This window comes from Mustela nivalis (genome assembly GCF_964662115.1).
Source record: "Mustela nivalis genome assembly, chromosome: 6".
Taxonomy (NCBI): domain Eukaryota; kingdom Metazoa; phylum Chordata; class Mammalia; order Carnivora; family Mustelidae; genus Mustela; species Mustela nivalis.
This window is the reverse complement of record NC_139025.1, coordinates 90,989,379-91,005,953: the sequence shown is the minus strand read 5'-3', so window position 1 is coordinate 91,005,953 and position 16,575 is coordinate 90,989,379. Positions and strand designations below refer to the sequence as shown.

The following is a 16,575-nucleotide window of genomic DNA, read 5'->3' as shown; positions in this document are numbered from 1 at the left end:
CTCCTGTAGACATCTGCCTCTGGGAGGGACAAACTGAGCTGGGTGGGGTCACCCCATGCATGGGGGGACGCACCTACAAACCACAGGAACAGGATGAAGGAGAAGATTAGCACTAATGTTGATGCCTCAGAGGGGATTCTGGAAAGAAATGCTTTGTAATCCGCTCTGGTCCTGAGAGCTTGGAGAAGCTGTCTTCTCAGACTGAACAGCAATGTAAGGCTCTCAAACCATGAAACCCCAGGTTCTATGGCATGTGCTAAGCAGCATGTTTCCCATGGCTCTGGCGGCTAACGTTTTATGCTCTCTTGGTCTGTGGGGTTTGGTGTTCACTTCTCTTAGACTTAGGGTGACCAGCTCATCTGGGTTTGCGTGAGACTTTCTCCATTTTAGCACTGGAAGACTGGTGTTCCTGGAATCCCTTCATTGTTCACCTGAATTGGAATCTTGTGTCTGTGGGATGTATGTGTGTGTGTGGGGGGGTCTGAACTGTGGGCGTCACATACCTGAAAGTCAGGACCCACAGAGGTCAGATCTCTTCCAGGAGTGTGGCTGCAAAAGCACGTCCTTCTTCACCAGGTTCGCAGCGACTGTACACTGGATATACTTAATCCTGTGCCACAGAGCACTTTGGGTGTTGCTGGTGAGCTGAGGTCCACGTGTAACAGTACATGTTAAAACTTTTTGGAGATTATAAAGCATTATTCAGACATAATTATTTTGGTCACATCATGATTTCCTCATTGATAATCTCTGATCCTGAGCACTTGTGGATCTTCCAGCTTTGGGAGAGAGGAGGTGCTAATAAATATTATCAATTTAGTATATTAAATAATAGTTTAATACATTTATTAACAATTTAATATATTAAAAATAATCAATATTACATACCTCCTGTGCCCATTGAACATTGTGCTAAGTACTTTATATACATCATTGCTTTTAATCTTTCTAAAAATTCCGTGAAATAGTTTTTATTATTCTCCATTGCCCCTAAAGTTCATTTCCTTAATGCAAGAGTCTGTTCCCTTTTGGTGTAGTCCAATCTGCCCCTGGTAACCTTGCTCAGACCTTGAGGTCTGCAGGTCTAATTTAGAGCCATCTTGAGCCTTTTGGCCCAATCTAGCATCCTGAAAGGCCAAGGAGAATGGGTTTAACTCCACTGTATTACGTAGTTTGAGAGCTCATATATCTGTCCTTCGGAACTAAAAGAGTTTGCAGATGAAGTCAACAAAGTTGTTGTATAGACATGATAAAAAATAATTTTCTGAAATACATTTATACACAACACATAAAATATACAACCTATCCTCTTACTATATTTCATTCAATTTTTATTTATTTATGATCAAGTTTAAAATTTTATCCAAGTATTCATTTTTACTTTCCGTTGGGTTAAATGTATTTTTTAAAATGCAGGGCTGAAGTTCATTCTTACCAATTCAGCCTTTACCTGTTAGATTTATTAAAGTCCGTAGATTATCCATGATGTATTTGAGATAAGAATTAAATCATGATGTTAAACCAGTTTCCACCTATCAAGAGAGGTTGTTTTCTCAGGGCACTTGGATGCCACATTCAAGGCACACACTTGCTCATACAAGGAATCTGAAGGAAGATCTTTCACTTCATGACAGCAGCTAAGTTTGAATTATGTTATCCAAAGGAGAAATTTCTCTCCATTAGTCAAAGTGCCCAAAGCTTTCAAAGAAACCAATTTTCCATATATTTAAGGACTCTTGTGTTTACATTTAATACCTTTTGATGAAAATTTCTTACCTACACTAAGTAGTAAAAAAAAAAAAATTACAGTATTTCTTCCTAAATGTTGTTAAAACACCTTTTTAGATAAATGGATTATAAGTCTGGGCCAAAACTTTCTTTTGAGCTGGCCACAAGGGATGAAACCTTTAAGTGCACCGATTCAAGATTCTCTTTAGGGATTTTATAAGAAAAGTGAATGGTTAATCATTGTTAAACTGGATACAAGGAAAAATCATGTCTGGTTAAAGATTATTAGACTGGCCAGTCAGCTGGGTGGGTAACCCTGGCTTCCCAGAAGTCCTTAATCTTATTTAGGTCTATCAGAAAATTGCTCAAGCATTTTAACAGCAAAGCCAATTACATCCCAGAGGAGGTTGTGAATTATATCATGCAAAAAGTTCTGCCCTACACCAGGTTTGGGACAGTTTTTATTCTCAATGTGAATATAACTTATGTGCTAAAACCTTATCATCAGTTTTTTGTTCTAAAGTAATGGTTTTTTCCTTAAAATTTGATTTCAGGTGGTAAGCCCTTTTGGAATAAAAATATTTCTTACCTGAAAAGAGTGTTGTAAGCTTTGAAAAACATGGAAGTTTTTCATGCAACAAAATGCAACATTTTGAAGAAACAGTAAGATTTCATAATGGAAATAGCATTAATGTAAGCTACCAGTGTGATTTGAAAACAAGCCAGCAGTGTCTATTATCTACCTACCCATTTATAAGAAGTACATGATAGACTATACCATGAAGGGGTGGTAATATCCATACCATGGGAAATCTATAAGAGTCCAAATGTTTTCTTCAATAAGCACATTGCAGGTAGTAGGGAGTGGGGGGGGGTGGAAGAAAGGAATCTATAAAAAAAAATACTTAAAAGACTTACCAACTACTACAACATGTAGACCTCATTTGCATCCTGATTCAAACATGCTACAAAAGAAAATGATGACGTTCATGAAGCAGTTGAAAATGTGAATTCTTACTAGAAATGTAATGATATTAAGAGATTATTGTTAATTTTTGAATTGTGACAATGGTAATGAATTGATACAAAATCAACTTTATGGTTTAGAAATATACAGTGAAAAGTTTATAGATGAAAGGTATGCCTGGGATTTGCTTCAGGATAGTACAAGAGGAAGAGAAGTGGGCGGGGGATGAAGTACGGTCAGCCCGAGTTGGCAACTACTGAAGCGAGGTGGTGAGTACATAAAAGTTCATCACACTCTGCCTACTTTTTGCATATGTTAGTAACTTCTCCTTCTTCTTCCTTTGCACCCTCTTCTTCCGCTTTCCCCTTTTCTTTTTCTTCTTTTCTATGTTTCTCCCAAGAAAGAATTCTTTGGTTTGGCCTGTAGTAAGCTTAAAATAAAACTCCAGTGTATCTCATAATCAATTTGCCTGGGAACTTGCTTTCTTTAGTTTTTCATCACATGAAAAAGAACTAAATTGCTCATTGGCACCTAGTAAAAATAGGAATTCTGGAGTTTCAAGTTCAGCTGCTCATGGTCTGTAGTTGGAACCTTGGAAGGAGTGGTTGGAGGAAAAGAATATGGAGAGAGAGGAGCCCAACAGCAAGGCCAGACATGGGGACTCTGGGGGGACACGACTGGGGAGAAATGCTTATGCCTAATATCCAACTTGATATTCTTTCCTGAGCTGTGTTATTACTACTGTTCTCCCCTATCCCAGCAAATGACAACCCCATCTTTCTACTGGCACAGAACAAAACCTTGTTTTTTCTTGTTTTTAATAGAGATTTTGTTTATGTATTTATTTGAAAGAGAGAGGGAGAGAGTGAGTGCTGGAGGGAGAGGTTGAGGGAGAGGGAGAGAGAATCCCAAGCAGACTCCATTCTCAGCATACAGTACAACATGGGTTCAATCCCATGACCCTAAGACCATGACCTGAGCCGAAATCAGGAGTCAGACACCCAACCAACTGAGCCACCCAGGTGCTCCAAAACTTTGGTTTTATGCTTGCTTCCTCTCATTCTTTTACATCTACATTTGATTCATCTGCAAACCCTGTTGGCAGACCTTCAATATATGTCCATAACCTATGTATACTCCTTATCATCACACTGCTGGACAGTGGTCCCAGTCACCAGCTCTAACCTACACAGTTGTAATAGCTTCCAAAGTCATCATGCAGCCTCCGCCTTTGCCTCTCTCAGTCTTCTCCCATCCCAGGAGCCAGACAGATGATCTTTCTAAAGCAAGTCAGGTTCGAGCACTCCCCTCACCCAAAGCCCGCAACAGCTTCCTAACTCACTCTGAGTAAAAGTCAACTGTCACACTGACCTACTGGCCTGCACAACCCATTTCCAACCCCTCTGATCACATTTTGGCGCTTCCCTCATTTATTCCCGTTGTCATCACACTGGCCTCAGCCTCTTCCTCCATCGGAGTCTGTGCCTTTGCTGCTCCTTCTACCTGGAACATCCTTCCCCCAGATATGAGCATGGCTCCTCCAGCACCTCCTCTACTCAATGCCAAGTCTGCTCACTGAAGCCTGCTTGGGTCATAGATTTTAAACATCAACTCTCCTCCTAGGACTCGGCTTCCCTTTTCTTGTCTTTATTTTTCTCTGAGCCCTGACACTCTGCGGGGTCTTACTTAGTGTACCTGTTGTCTGAGTGTTTCCCCTGGAAGATAGGCTCCACACGAGCAGAGATTTTTGTCTCTTTTACTTGCTGATGAATCCCTGGAGTCCAAGCAGGGTGTAGTCTATAGTAGGTGCTCAGTAACTGTTTGTTAAATGAATGAATTCCCCAAACGAATCACATCTGGCATGTACAACCTTCTTGCATGAGTAGTGCTTTGGGGAGGGAGGCCAAGTGGCCGAGTGCAGAGGAGACAGTGCCGTGCTTTCGAATGCTGAGATACCGAGCTGGGAACACCAAGAGCTTCCTGGGAACAGACATTTCACGTGAGAGGGAACAATGGAACTTGAGGCCCTGGGAAGGACCTTTCTGACTTTTCCCACAATAGCCTGAACTGTTTTATTTGGATATTTTAAATAGAGGCAGCCATAAAAATGTGGAAAGACTTGGAAACATTTGGTTACCGTAATAAAATTTAAAGTTAACATTTTGAAGAAAGAGACACTTTCTAATACCGGACGTTTATGCATCTGGTATTTTTGCATTTTGTTTAAATATTTGAAATTAGACATCTGGCACCTTAAACAGGACAATCAAAGACAATCAAAGCTCTCCATTGGAGACCTGCCAGGCACAAAACACAACCACTGAAGTGCTGAAGCTGTGGGGGGTTGGAGGGGGCAGGGAAGGAGGGGCACAGCTGGTGCCCTGGCCACTTCTTTGGGGACCTGACAGTGGACAGGGTACACCAGAGCAGGACACTGGTGAGGAAAGTGGAGGAGGCTGTGGTTTGAGGCTCAGCCTGCCCTAGAATCAGGCTCATTTTAGGTTGACCCAGTTGGCCTGCAGTGACCACACTATCACAGGACTCATAGAAGGACATGGTTATTTTAATTGGCACTACGACAAAGATAAAAATGTAATTGGAAAAGAAGAGCCTCTCTAATACATAAGTAGAAACAGCTTGTGCCCCTGGCCTCCCTCTAGCCCCTTGTTAATCTCTCATCCAGGCAAAATCTGGTGTCTCCCCGTCCAGCCACCTTTCAACCCATACATCACTATTCTCAAGGTTGTTCCTCACTCCCACATAGGGGGGCATGGAGGGAGGGCCTGAATTCAGTCGCTCAGCAGTTTCACCCAGATTCCATGATACCCTGAACGTATCCAGTGGTGCTCGTATATTCAGGAGGAACACTGATGATGCTAAAGCCTGGCTGGAAGCTTGCCAGAGGGCTCAGTGAGATCCCTGGCATGTCAGTACAGAAGGCTGGGAGGCGAGATGGGCAGAGAAGAAAACTTGGCTTTTCGCTCGGGAAAACGCTGGTCTGGAGCCCAAATGAGATTTGTAGGAAGGGCTCCTCAGGATCTCTAGCAAGACTCTAGCAAGAGGGAAGATGAGGCTGCTCGTTAGCCGTTAGCCCGGAGGCACCACTGGGCTTTGGCCAAGCTTGAAGAGAAGTCAGAGGACAAGCTGCAAGCAGCTGGAGCAGCAGACCTTAGTCAGGCAACAGCAACTGGTTGGGTACATGATAAGGTCCTGCAGACCACGGACCTTGGTAGATGGAGTCATGCTTGAGACTCCTGACTCCATCTACCACGAGACTGCAAAGTTTTATGATGACAACCCAGCCCCCCGTATATTCATGTATTCAGATGCCATCTGGAAGAGGAGCCAGGAAGGGGAGTTGGAAGGCAGAGGAATCACCAAGTACCTTATCTGGAACAGTGGAACATCAAACAAAGGGACTCTAAATGGTTGTGTCAGGCCAAGGTTTAAACCAGTTTGGCTTTTAGTTATTTTTCTCCTTGTTACTCACTCAGCAGTTGAAAGTTGACAAAAGATGTTTGTCTAGTTGTCTAAAAATACCAATTTTCTTTTCACTTGTCTGATAAGAAGAGTGAGTAAATTACAACCTCATAATATGTACATGATTGTTGATAACGCTGAATATAGTTAGCTTTCTACATTCGAAAGCTTCGGGCTTTTTGGGGACAGTGGAAAGAGGGTAGGCTATAGCCCCACATAGATCTAGGTTTGAGCCTGGCCCTTGCATTCTGCTTCCTCTCTGCGGGAGGTTGAGTGAGTTACTTAACACCTCTAAGTCATGGTTTTCTGTAGATTGGATTTAATGTTGCAGACCAGAGTCTTGTTCTGGAATTCAATGGCATCTGAATGTAGAATTGCCAGCGCAGTTTGTCACGTGGTAAATGCTCAACAAATGTCGATTTTCTTTTCTTCCCACACTGAATAATTTGCAGTTGACAAACAAATGACAAATTGTTTCTTAGTTAATTTGCTCCAATTAACTACCGATGAATTGATCTTAGTGTTTGATAGAATCATCCAAATTAAAATATTGACAACGTTAAGACATAGTTTTGATTTTAGAGCAGTTCCAACTATGACCTGTAGATGTCTCTGTGAATCTTCCTCTGTACCCAGTTTTGAGTAAAGGTACAGAAGACAGCTCAGCCATTTATGTTAATGATTATTCATAAAGCACAGGTGTTGGTGTGTGAGAAGGGAGAGCACTGGTCACTCTGTCTAGCCACTTAATTTCCTCTGTCTCCCACCACAGAGTGAAATGAGGATTTCCTCAAATCCTATACAGTGGGAGTATAACTACAGAGCAAGGGACTCTGGGTGCAATGGCCAAGTTCTTGGGGTCCTTTTGATGATCACCCACTTCCCCCATCACTTACCTCATCCAGGGAGCTCAGGGCAAACAGCTGCTTACAGATATCATGTGGGGCACTTTCCTCAGGAAGCTGCTACTTTCCATGGGACATGATCTGATTTGCTTGTTGATTTAGGTAACACCGCCTGAATAAAGGAGGGCTTTGGCCATGTCTCCTAGATTTTGTTTCAATAGACTCAAACAACTCAAAGCACAAGTGCTAACCATTAAAAGGGGAGGGGAAAAGGATTTAATAAATCATTTGCACAACAGTTATGTGTGTGTGTATATATACACAGACACACATAAGTATAAATATATATATATATTAAATGTGTATATATATACACACACATATATATATATATATATATATATATATATATATATATATATAATTTTTTAAAGTAAGCTCCACACCCAGTGTGGAGCCTAATGTGGGACTTAAACTAATGACCCTGAGATCAAGACCTGAGCTGAGAGCAAGAGTCAGATACTTAACAGACTGAGCCATCCAGGGGGCTCTGCACAATATTTTTAAATGATATTTCTACTCCCTGGAAAATAGGATTCCTTAGAACCCTATACAGTGGATATAAATACCTGTTCTGGATTGATAGGTCTGGCCTCTCCTAGACTATGTTTTATGTGGTATAAGAAGCTCCTGGTGACTAATGGAAATGGGGAAGTTGTGGATGAGTCAAGAGAGGATAGGTTGACACTCCCATCTGCATTCTATTTCATTTTGAAAAAGATGAAATGAAGATTTGTTTTATTTTAGGATCTGGGCTCGGTGCTTTTTTTCCTGACAAATGATTGAGACAATTTGAGAAGAACCGAGTTTGGCATTTGACTTTCTGGACTTCCTCCATCTCTTTTCATCTTCTCTTCAGTCCCCTGGAGCTTAGGACTGTCTGGTCTTCTTGAGCAACCCTGGGGAGACTGTGAGCCAGGCTTCTGTCCTCATGAAGTCCTAGGCACCTGCTTTGTTATGCCCTGCCCTATGCATGCAGTAGTGCCCATGGAGGGATTCATAGAGAAGGAGAGTGACATGGTATCTGTGTTCCATTTGTCCTCAATGGAGGATGGTCTCCTTCCCCTTGGAGACATGAGTGGAAGCTATTAGCCCCAGGGGGGTTGCTGGGGCTAAGGTACCTGAAGTCAGTCAGTGCATGAGAGGGAAAGAGACATAATGCTTGAAAATGTAACGAAGTAATAGGATGTTGGATCAGGTTGGAGTGCTGGAGCCCGCAGAGCCTGGAATCAGTCACAGCTGTGTGCGGGCTTCGCTGGGGCTGAGTCTCCGTAGGTGTCCTGGCGCTGCTAACCGTGTGTTCTGGCCTGCTCTGGGTACTCCTGGGTTATGCCTGTCACCCCAGGGCAGTTATCCATAACTCCCCCTTCTACTCTCAAAACAGTTCTGATTTAGATGATCAATTGCATCGTCAGCTTGCCTGCTCACCTCCCGAGATAGCTCATCAGCATTCCACGAGGGTGCTGTGTTGTCAGTACATAAAACATAAACATAAAGTTTCTAAAGTATCAAGAAACTAGTCTAGAACAGGGCGAGGGTTTTCCTTGAGAGGTAGGCTTCCTAGTTCCTACTATGTGTTCAGTTTTAATCATATCTGAATTTCTTTTGATCCCTCTCTTTCTTTTTTCCTTTAAGCTAAAACAGGTAGTTTTTAAAATCAGTATTATACTGCAAATTTCTTTTTTACTAAAAAACATAATTAATTATTTCTCTATTAATGGATAGTCAGGATGCTTCCAGGCTATGTCCACTACAAACAACACATGTGCATATATTCTTCTGGTTTACTGTATTTACTTTACTCATCTATAAAAAAGATATTGTAGGGATTGGTGGGGGGATTAAATGAAATAATTGTTTTTTTTCTTTTGAATTATTATTTTTTTTAATTAATTTAATTTTTTCATGTTCCAAGATTCATTGTTTACGCATCAACTCAGGGCTCCAGGCAATACGTGCCTTCCTTAAAACCCACCACCAGGCTCACCCACCCCGCCACCCCCCTCCCCTCCAAATGAGATAATTGTTATAAAAGCATTTAAAAATAGTACCTGGTACAGAGTAAATGTTTAATAAAATCGGCTGTCATTCTTATTTAAATATTGATTTCATAAATCATTTTTCCTTCTCTTTGAGAGGTTCATGCCTAGGCCTTCTGACTGGTGGAAATAGTGACACTATGTGCTTTCAAGGTCATAGGCAGGACCATGGGATGTCTACATAAAATGCCCTCTAAAGCTTCACTCAGAACCTAAATGAGGGTTCCCAGTGAGGCCCCCAAAGTTCATGTGGTCTACACTCCCCCTCATTTCCCAATTTCAAAGTGGCTCTGATGATTTATTAATTTCTGCCGGGGCGAGAATACATTTGAACGTTGTCATTGAGATGTTAGACTTTTCTCTCATCTCTAAAGCATAAACTTCAAAACACCTACGGACGTGGGTGGGAGGGGTAGGAGGATGAGTGTGCTCCTTGCAAAGGCTGCCGAGCAGAATGAGACTGAAGGAGGGGGCCTGCCACTCCTGTGACAGGTTTGTTGGGAGGGACTCCTGTAGAGACCGAGGTGGGAAGTGGCAGGGTAAAGAGGTGCCTCAACTTTTATGTTTGGAATATGTTTTTCAGATGTTCTTCCCAGTCAGCAGTTACTAGTGTGACAAAGGAAAAGCCGTCTGACCTCAAAGAAAGGTGACCTCCTGTCCCCTGATACCTCTCTCTGCAGTCCAGGGCTTCCGAAAGGAGCCATCTCTGGATGAAAACTGACTTTTTCTGTGCTGCTTTTTTTTTTTTTTTTTAAACTTTGAACAGTGTAGCAGAAGATTTTTAAAAAGGAAGGCTTTGCTCCAAATGAACAAAGTTTCCCAGAAGAAAAAACAATCTCAAAAGCTTCTCCACCACCTGTCCTGGTAAGGCACAGAGAGGACATGATTTCACATGAGAGAGCTTATCAAATAAAAGCTGCTTGTCATAATTTTCTCTCTAGTTCCCACCCTATAGAGCCCCATATGCTCTCTTCCCACTGACCAAAACCAAAAAGCAATAAGACAAACTAACTCAAAGCAGGGTGGATAGGACTGAGGGTTTATGGAGCCATTAAAAACTAAGGGAAGGTGGGGCACCTGGGTGGCTCAGTCAGTTAAGTATCTGCCTTTGGCTCAGGTCATGCATGACCCCAGGATTCTGGGATCAAGTCCCGTATTGGGCTCTTTGTTCATCAGAGAGCCAGCATCTCCCTCTGCCTGCTGTGCTCTCTCTCTCTCTCTCTCTCTCTGACAAATGAATAAATTAAATCTTAAAACAAAAAGAAAAACAAAAAATACCTCAGGGAAGATACTGATTCTAGACCTAACAAAGAACCTAAGTATCATGGTCAAGGTCACACATCTAGAAGCGGTGGGAATATTTAAACAAAGAAGAACTGATGTATTTGTTGTGCAGAGAGGAGACATATCTGCTCTGTCATTCGACCTGACAGTTCTGAAAGTTTCTGAAAAGTGGGAGCAGGATTGGTGACCCATCAAACCAAAGCCACAAGTCCCCTTACATCATGGTGTAGGAATCAGCAAAGGAATTAGCTCTGTTAGGCAGGGATGAAGACCATGCAGAGGGAGTGAGAGATCAGAGGCTGCTGGGGGACAGGCAGCATTTGTAACGACAGTTGCATCAGTCCCCCTCCTACACCCACTAATGAAAATTGCCAGCAATTTTTTTTAGAGCTCCCCATGCAATTGTGCTCTGCAAGAGTCGAGCACCCTGAACTAGCTTTAGTAGGATTCTGTTCCTTGCCACCTTACAATCTCTCATTCTTCCTGGCTCCTTGTCCTTTCTACTATAGCTTACTGCTTTCCTAAGCATAGAAATACAACTGGTAATCCAGGAGCAAGATAATGAAGAAAAGGGGAATGCAAAGAAGGAATCTGGCATGATGGCTTATCTCCTCCTGGACCAACTGAACTGACATTTTTTTGCTGATATTTTTGTTCAACACTATCAGAATTTGCTGAAGGAACGGTGATTATCTTCTCTCGGATATTTGCGAAAAGGCTGTATTGCCACCTGCGAGCGGGTCTCTGTCTTTTTGGAAGATTCTTCAGAAAATCTCGACTAATCTTTAATGCTCTAGAAATGTGAATTTGTCATTTTATTTTATTTTATTTTATTTTATTTTATTTTATTTTATTTTATTTTATATAGAGAGAGCATGAGCCAGAGGGGCAGGGAGAGAGGAGGGGAAATCTCAAGCAGACTCCACACTGAGTGGGGAGCCCAGCGTGGGGCCCAATCTCAAGACCTTGAGATCACAACCTTAGCTGAAACCAAGAGTCAGACACTCAACTGACTGCGCCACTCAGGTGCCCCATGAATTTGTCTTTAAGAAAAATTTAGGAGTGTCTGGGTAGCTCAGTAAGTTAAATGGCTGCCTTTGGCTTGGGTCATGCATGATCCCAGGGTCCTGGGATCAAGCTCCACATCAGGCTCTCTGCTCAATGGAGAGTCTGCTTCTCCCTCTCCCTCTGCCTGCTGCTCTGCCTACTTGTGCTCTCTCTCTCTTTCTGTCAAAATAAATAAAATCTTTTAAAAAATATTAAAAAAGAAGTGCAGTAAAGAATCAAGTCTGACCTTAAGGTTTGTTTAGAGACGTAGAGTGTGTGCTCACCATCTTGGTGACACTCAGGCAAAACATATTTAACGGCTTCAAAGAAACAAAGAAGGGAAGGTTAGAAGGTCATAAGTTAGCAGAAGCTATTAGTGGCTTTTTTTCCTTTTGTTGCTTCTATCAATTAAAAAACTCTTTTCAAGCAAAAAACCTTCTTTTCTTAGTAGGATAAAAGTACAGCAGCCACATTCCAAAAAAGTGTTCTAAAATAATAATAATACTAATGATAATGATAATAGTAGTAGTGGTAGTAGTAGTAATAATAGTAGTAAACGTAGTGAAGCACAAACCATTAGAAAACCATCCTTACGCCACTGACCCATACTTTGCTTTGAACTGGACATTTTATGATTCAGGGGATGATTAGGTGGTTTGTAAATTTTCCAGATCTTTGTTGTGATGGGCCGTGGAACAGAAAGTGATCTATCCAAGTCAAGATCAGTACAGGTCTTACACATGAAGATGAAGGATCCTTTAGCTTTTAAAGATGAGAGGATGGGCACAGGAGAGTCTAGGTTCATTCTACCATCCATTGGGTATGGTAGCAAAATACTCATTAGTAGAAGAAATTGAAAAATTTGAATCTTCAAATTTGAAGTGTGATTTCAATTTTTGGTGTTTTATCAGGTATCTGGTGAACATACTAATGAGGATAAGGGAATGTCACTCATTCAAAATATTATTCATAGGACCTTTGCTCTGTGCCAGACACTATGCTCAGCACTGAAGATAAGCTAAGCCCTGTTTTTATGGTCTATTTTATTTTCCCCATGCTTCATTCTTTTTTTTTTTTTTAAGATTTAATTTGTTTATTTAAGAGAGAGAGTGAAAGAGAGCATGAGAGAGGAGAAGGTCAGAGGGAGAAGCAGACTCCCTATGGAGCTGGGAGCCTGATGTGGGACTTGATCCCAGGACTCCGGGATCATGACCTGAGCCGAAGGCAGTCGTCTAACCAGCTGAGCCACCCAGGCCCCCTCCATGCTTCATTCTTTAGGACAATAGTCAGCTATATTTTTCAGAATAAGCCTTCTACACCTGAGGTTGTTTTATCACTTACACGGCTTGATACGGAGCTGCTAAGAGCTCTGAGGACACCCCACATATATCGACTTCATCAAGTATCCAAAGATATGCTGATGATCCCTTTCAGAATATTGACTCTAAGGTTCATGATAGAATTTTCCATCTGGAAGAAAAGTTTAAGTCGTAATTAGGTCTCTTCTGTCGTTAAACCAACACTAGTGTCAACATATAAGGTTATCAGTGTCCATGCTCATAGTGCTATAGAATATAAAATTTACATTAGTCACATTACTTTTCTCACTCATGGCCTATGAAATTTAAATGTAAATATCAAGTAAAAAAAGAAAATCCACAAAAAACAACCAAGCAGATTCCTGTCACTACAAGCTATAGTAAGAAATCAAACCAAAGTATATCTGGAAAAATCAACCTGCTGACTTTTAGAATCCACAACTAACACTGAGCCAAAGAGGCTAGTGTGATATTTCAGCATGCTATAAAGATCGTCACATTTAATATCTGGGAGGGGTGCATGGGTAGGGGCGGAAGGAGGAGGGGACAGAGTTTAGGGAGAATGGAGAACAGCAATTACAGTCCTTCATCAAGTCAGGGGAAACCAAGCAGAATCCAGAGCCACTTTTCCAACCTTAACCTATCAACTTAGAAGAAATTTGCCTTGTCAGTGTTTCAAGAACATTGCCTAAGATGGTGGCCTGTTTATTTATTTCTTGGATTTATGGATCAACTTTCCTCAGATGGACTTTCTGCTAAAATTTAAACATGGTTTAGATCTCGTCTTCCTGTCATCATGGTCTACCTTAAACGAGAGCCACGTTGTCCTGCTGTGTGTTAACAATGGTGTTTGTAAACCCATTTGATACATATTGTTGCATATGAATTCATCTTCTTTTTTTTCTTAAGAGAAAAGAGATAGACAACAATTTTCAGTTGGACACGATGTGTTCTTTCTTATTCTGTATTGTGATTTTCCATGTGTTCCCTGCTCAGCCTCTTGGGGGAGATTATTTTCCTTTCTTGTCACTGTGTTTCCTTCTCAGCCTTTCTGGCTGCTCATCTGGGCTGTTTTCCACCTTACAAATCTTTAAACAATTCACAAACTTGAACTTCTCTGGTCACAGTTTTGAAATCACAAATTAAATGGTTTTGTCAGCTCAATAAACTTTATTCACTTAATAAAATATTTAAAAAAAAAAAAAAAGATTAACAGGCACCTGGAAGAGAGCTTTATACCTTGGGAAGAAAGGGTAGGCTTTTCCCAAAGATCTCATGGGATTAAGTGAAGAAAAGACACCACAGAACTGACCAAATTAGTTTCCTCCCATATCTCAAATATTAATAATAAGATGACCAAAGCTGTCCTCATGATTCGTACATGTCTACGCATGTTTGTGGGTTCAGGGAGAGCCAGCGGTGAGAGGAGCCTGCCACAGTCACAGGACTCTGTTCTGCTGTGTGGAAATAGCATCCAGGAAGACTCCTCCTCTGTAGGAATGTCCCACTCCTCTTTACAGAAGGTCAACTTCCAGACTTTTAGACTTCTAGAATATGGGAGACTTCTGGATGTCTAGATGTCTGGAGTATTCTGTGGTTGGGTTACCCACCTATAAACTAAATAGCATGTGCGCTTCTGCTTGGGAGAGAATTGGTGACTGCACTGCCTAATGCTTACTTTCATTTTCTTTACTAGGTTTACATGAGATTCTGAGGGCAACAGGAAACTCCAGCAAGGGGCCACCTGCCTTGTGAAAATGTCACTCCTTACGTCTCCTAGATGGGAAGCCTGGGCCATCCAGGCTCTGGCACCAAGCCTTCTGTGTCCCTCCTCGTGACAGGCACATTCAGGCTGAATCTGAAAGTGGGCAAAATCAGTAGAAGAACAGAGCTGACAGGAGCTGATTCCTCAATAAAAGGATTACTGAGTGGGCTAGGTTTTGTCTTTACATCCCTAGCGCCTAGCATCGTGCCTGGCATGGAATAGATACTTAAAAACTCTTTGCTAAATGGTTGAATGAATCTGAATGACGCTTTAAAGGGCACTGTCAATGAAGACAAGTTGGCTTGACTGCCTTGCTGCACAAAGATGGCCTTTTGAGAGAATCCTAGGCCTCATTAATCTATCCAGTTAACAAATACTAGTGAGCACCTCCTATATGTCATTGAGCACTTTATTTGAAATTACCTGGTTCATTTAGACTCTCCACCCCTGCCCACCTGGGCCTAGAATGTAAGCTCCAGGACAGCAGTGATATTGTGCGTGCTGTCCACGGCTGCATCTTGCGCTCCTGGAAAGGTGTTTAGGGACAGAGAAGAGCCCTCAAAGCATGGCAGGATTTTCTGCTGGCTAGTATTGCCTGCCTTGCAAATGGCTGGGAATCCTTCTAGGTACTGAAACTGAGTGGTGGCTTGGGGAGGTGGTTTGGTGAGCTTGGGATCTTCCGTCCCAGGCCGAGTCCTCGTCTGCTGCTCAGCCTCGCTTCTGGCCCCGCCCACATCCCAGGCCGACCCTGCAGCCTGCACCAGCTCATCGGAGTAGAGCAGATATGCAGATTCCGGAGTTCTCCATATCTTCTCAAAGTTCCGTTTTTAAGATGGAGAGTCTAGCATTCCTTTGTTTTAGTCATTTCTGTTCTTATCGTATTTCATAAAAAAATCCATAAAATGCCGGAGTTCAAAGGTGCAACTTCCCTCTAGTAGAAAAATGCTTGACTAATGTCTTTGACAAAACCGTTTTCTCTGTGCCGCTGGGTTAGGATGGGTCTCATAAACCTCCCAGACTTCAGGCTAGAAAAGAATAACTTCTAGAGTGCAGCCTGCCTACAAGATTTCCCCAGGCCCCTGGAACATCCTTTCTTTTATAGCTGCTTCCTGAGTCCCAGTTATGAACCTACTTTCCATGACAGAGGGGGAGAAGCTAAGAGGGAGAAAGATATTTGCATAGAATGCCATAGTTTACACAGCTATTCATATATTATCTTGTTAAAATCTGTACCATTAAACTGTGAAATGTGTGTTATCTCAGTTTTAGAGATGAGGAAATAGAGGCTCACAGAGGTTTTACAATGCATAGACCATTATGTCAGACGTTATTCCAACCCAGGTCTCTTAGATATGACCCTGCATGTCTTTCCACTCCTATGCTACGTCCTAAATGAGTGTCCAGAGTTTCCTAGGTATTTTGTTTGTTTGTTTTCTGGTTACTCCCCTGTGGATATTGTGGTTTCCCAAACTTGTTAAGCCGCTTCATATCTTTTGGCCTGTATGTAATGCCGTGTCCTCTGCCTACTGTTATGCCCGAGTTTTCGTGTCCGAGAGACCACCAAGGAGCCAACACCGATGCAATCACACCAGAGTTTATTTGACAAGCTTAAGCTTGGGCCCAAGTATACCCGACACAGCAGAGTAGGGACTTGGACCTCGAACCAGATTACAGTCAGAGTTTTTAAAGGCAGAGTAGGGGTGGACTCGTCGGTGGATGCGGGCAAAGGGGATTATGGATGATGTACGTCTCTAAGGAATTTTGGAAGCAAGGTCTCCAGGACCTTGAGGAGCTAGCTATTGTTGGGAGCAAGGTTATTTATTACCAGTAGTAAAAATCTTCTCATGAGACCCTTTAGATGTGTATCAGTGGGCCATATGCTTGGGAATGATTCTTGACACTATCTTGGAGGTTTAGAGAAAAAGTTTTCTGAAGGAATTGTTAGAGTAGACTCACAGGATCCTGGTCGGACCTGTCCAGGTAGGGGGTCAGTCAGGCTAGGATTGTCCTTAGCAAAACCTCAAGGTGAGGGCAGTTAAGT

The 16,575-nt window shown here is 42.1% G+C and overlaps 1 long non-coding RNA gene across 1 annotated transcript; it reads left to right on the top strand.

The window, feature by feature from the left end:
* The first annotated feature begins 2,872 nt into the window (after positions 1 to 2,872).
* On the top strand, positions 2,873 to 14,702 carry LOC309866528. The gene is made up of 2 exons (XR_014312735.1): positions 2,873 to 2,964; positions 14,466 to 14,702. It is a non-coding gene; the product is annotated as an uncharacterized lncRNA (long non-coding RNA).
* The last annotated feature ends 1,873 nt before the right edge of the window (positions 14,703 to 16,575 follow it).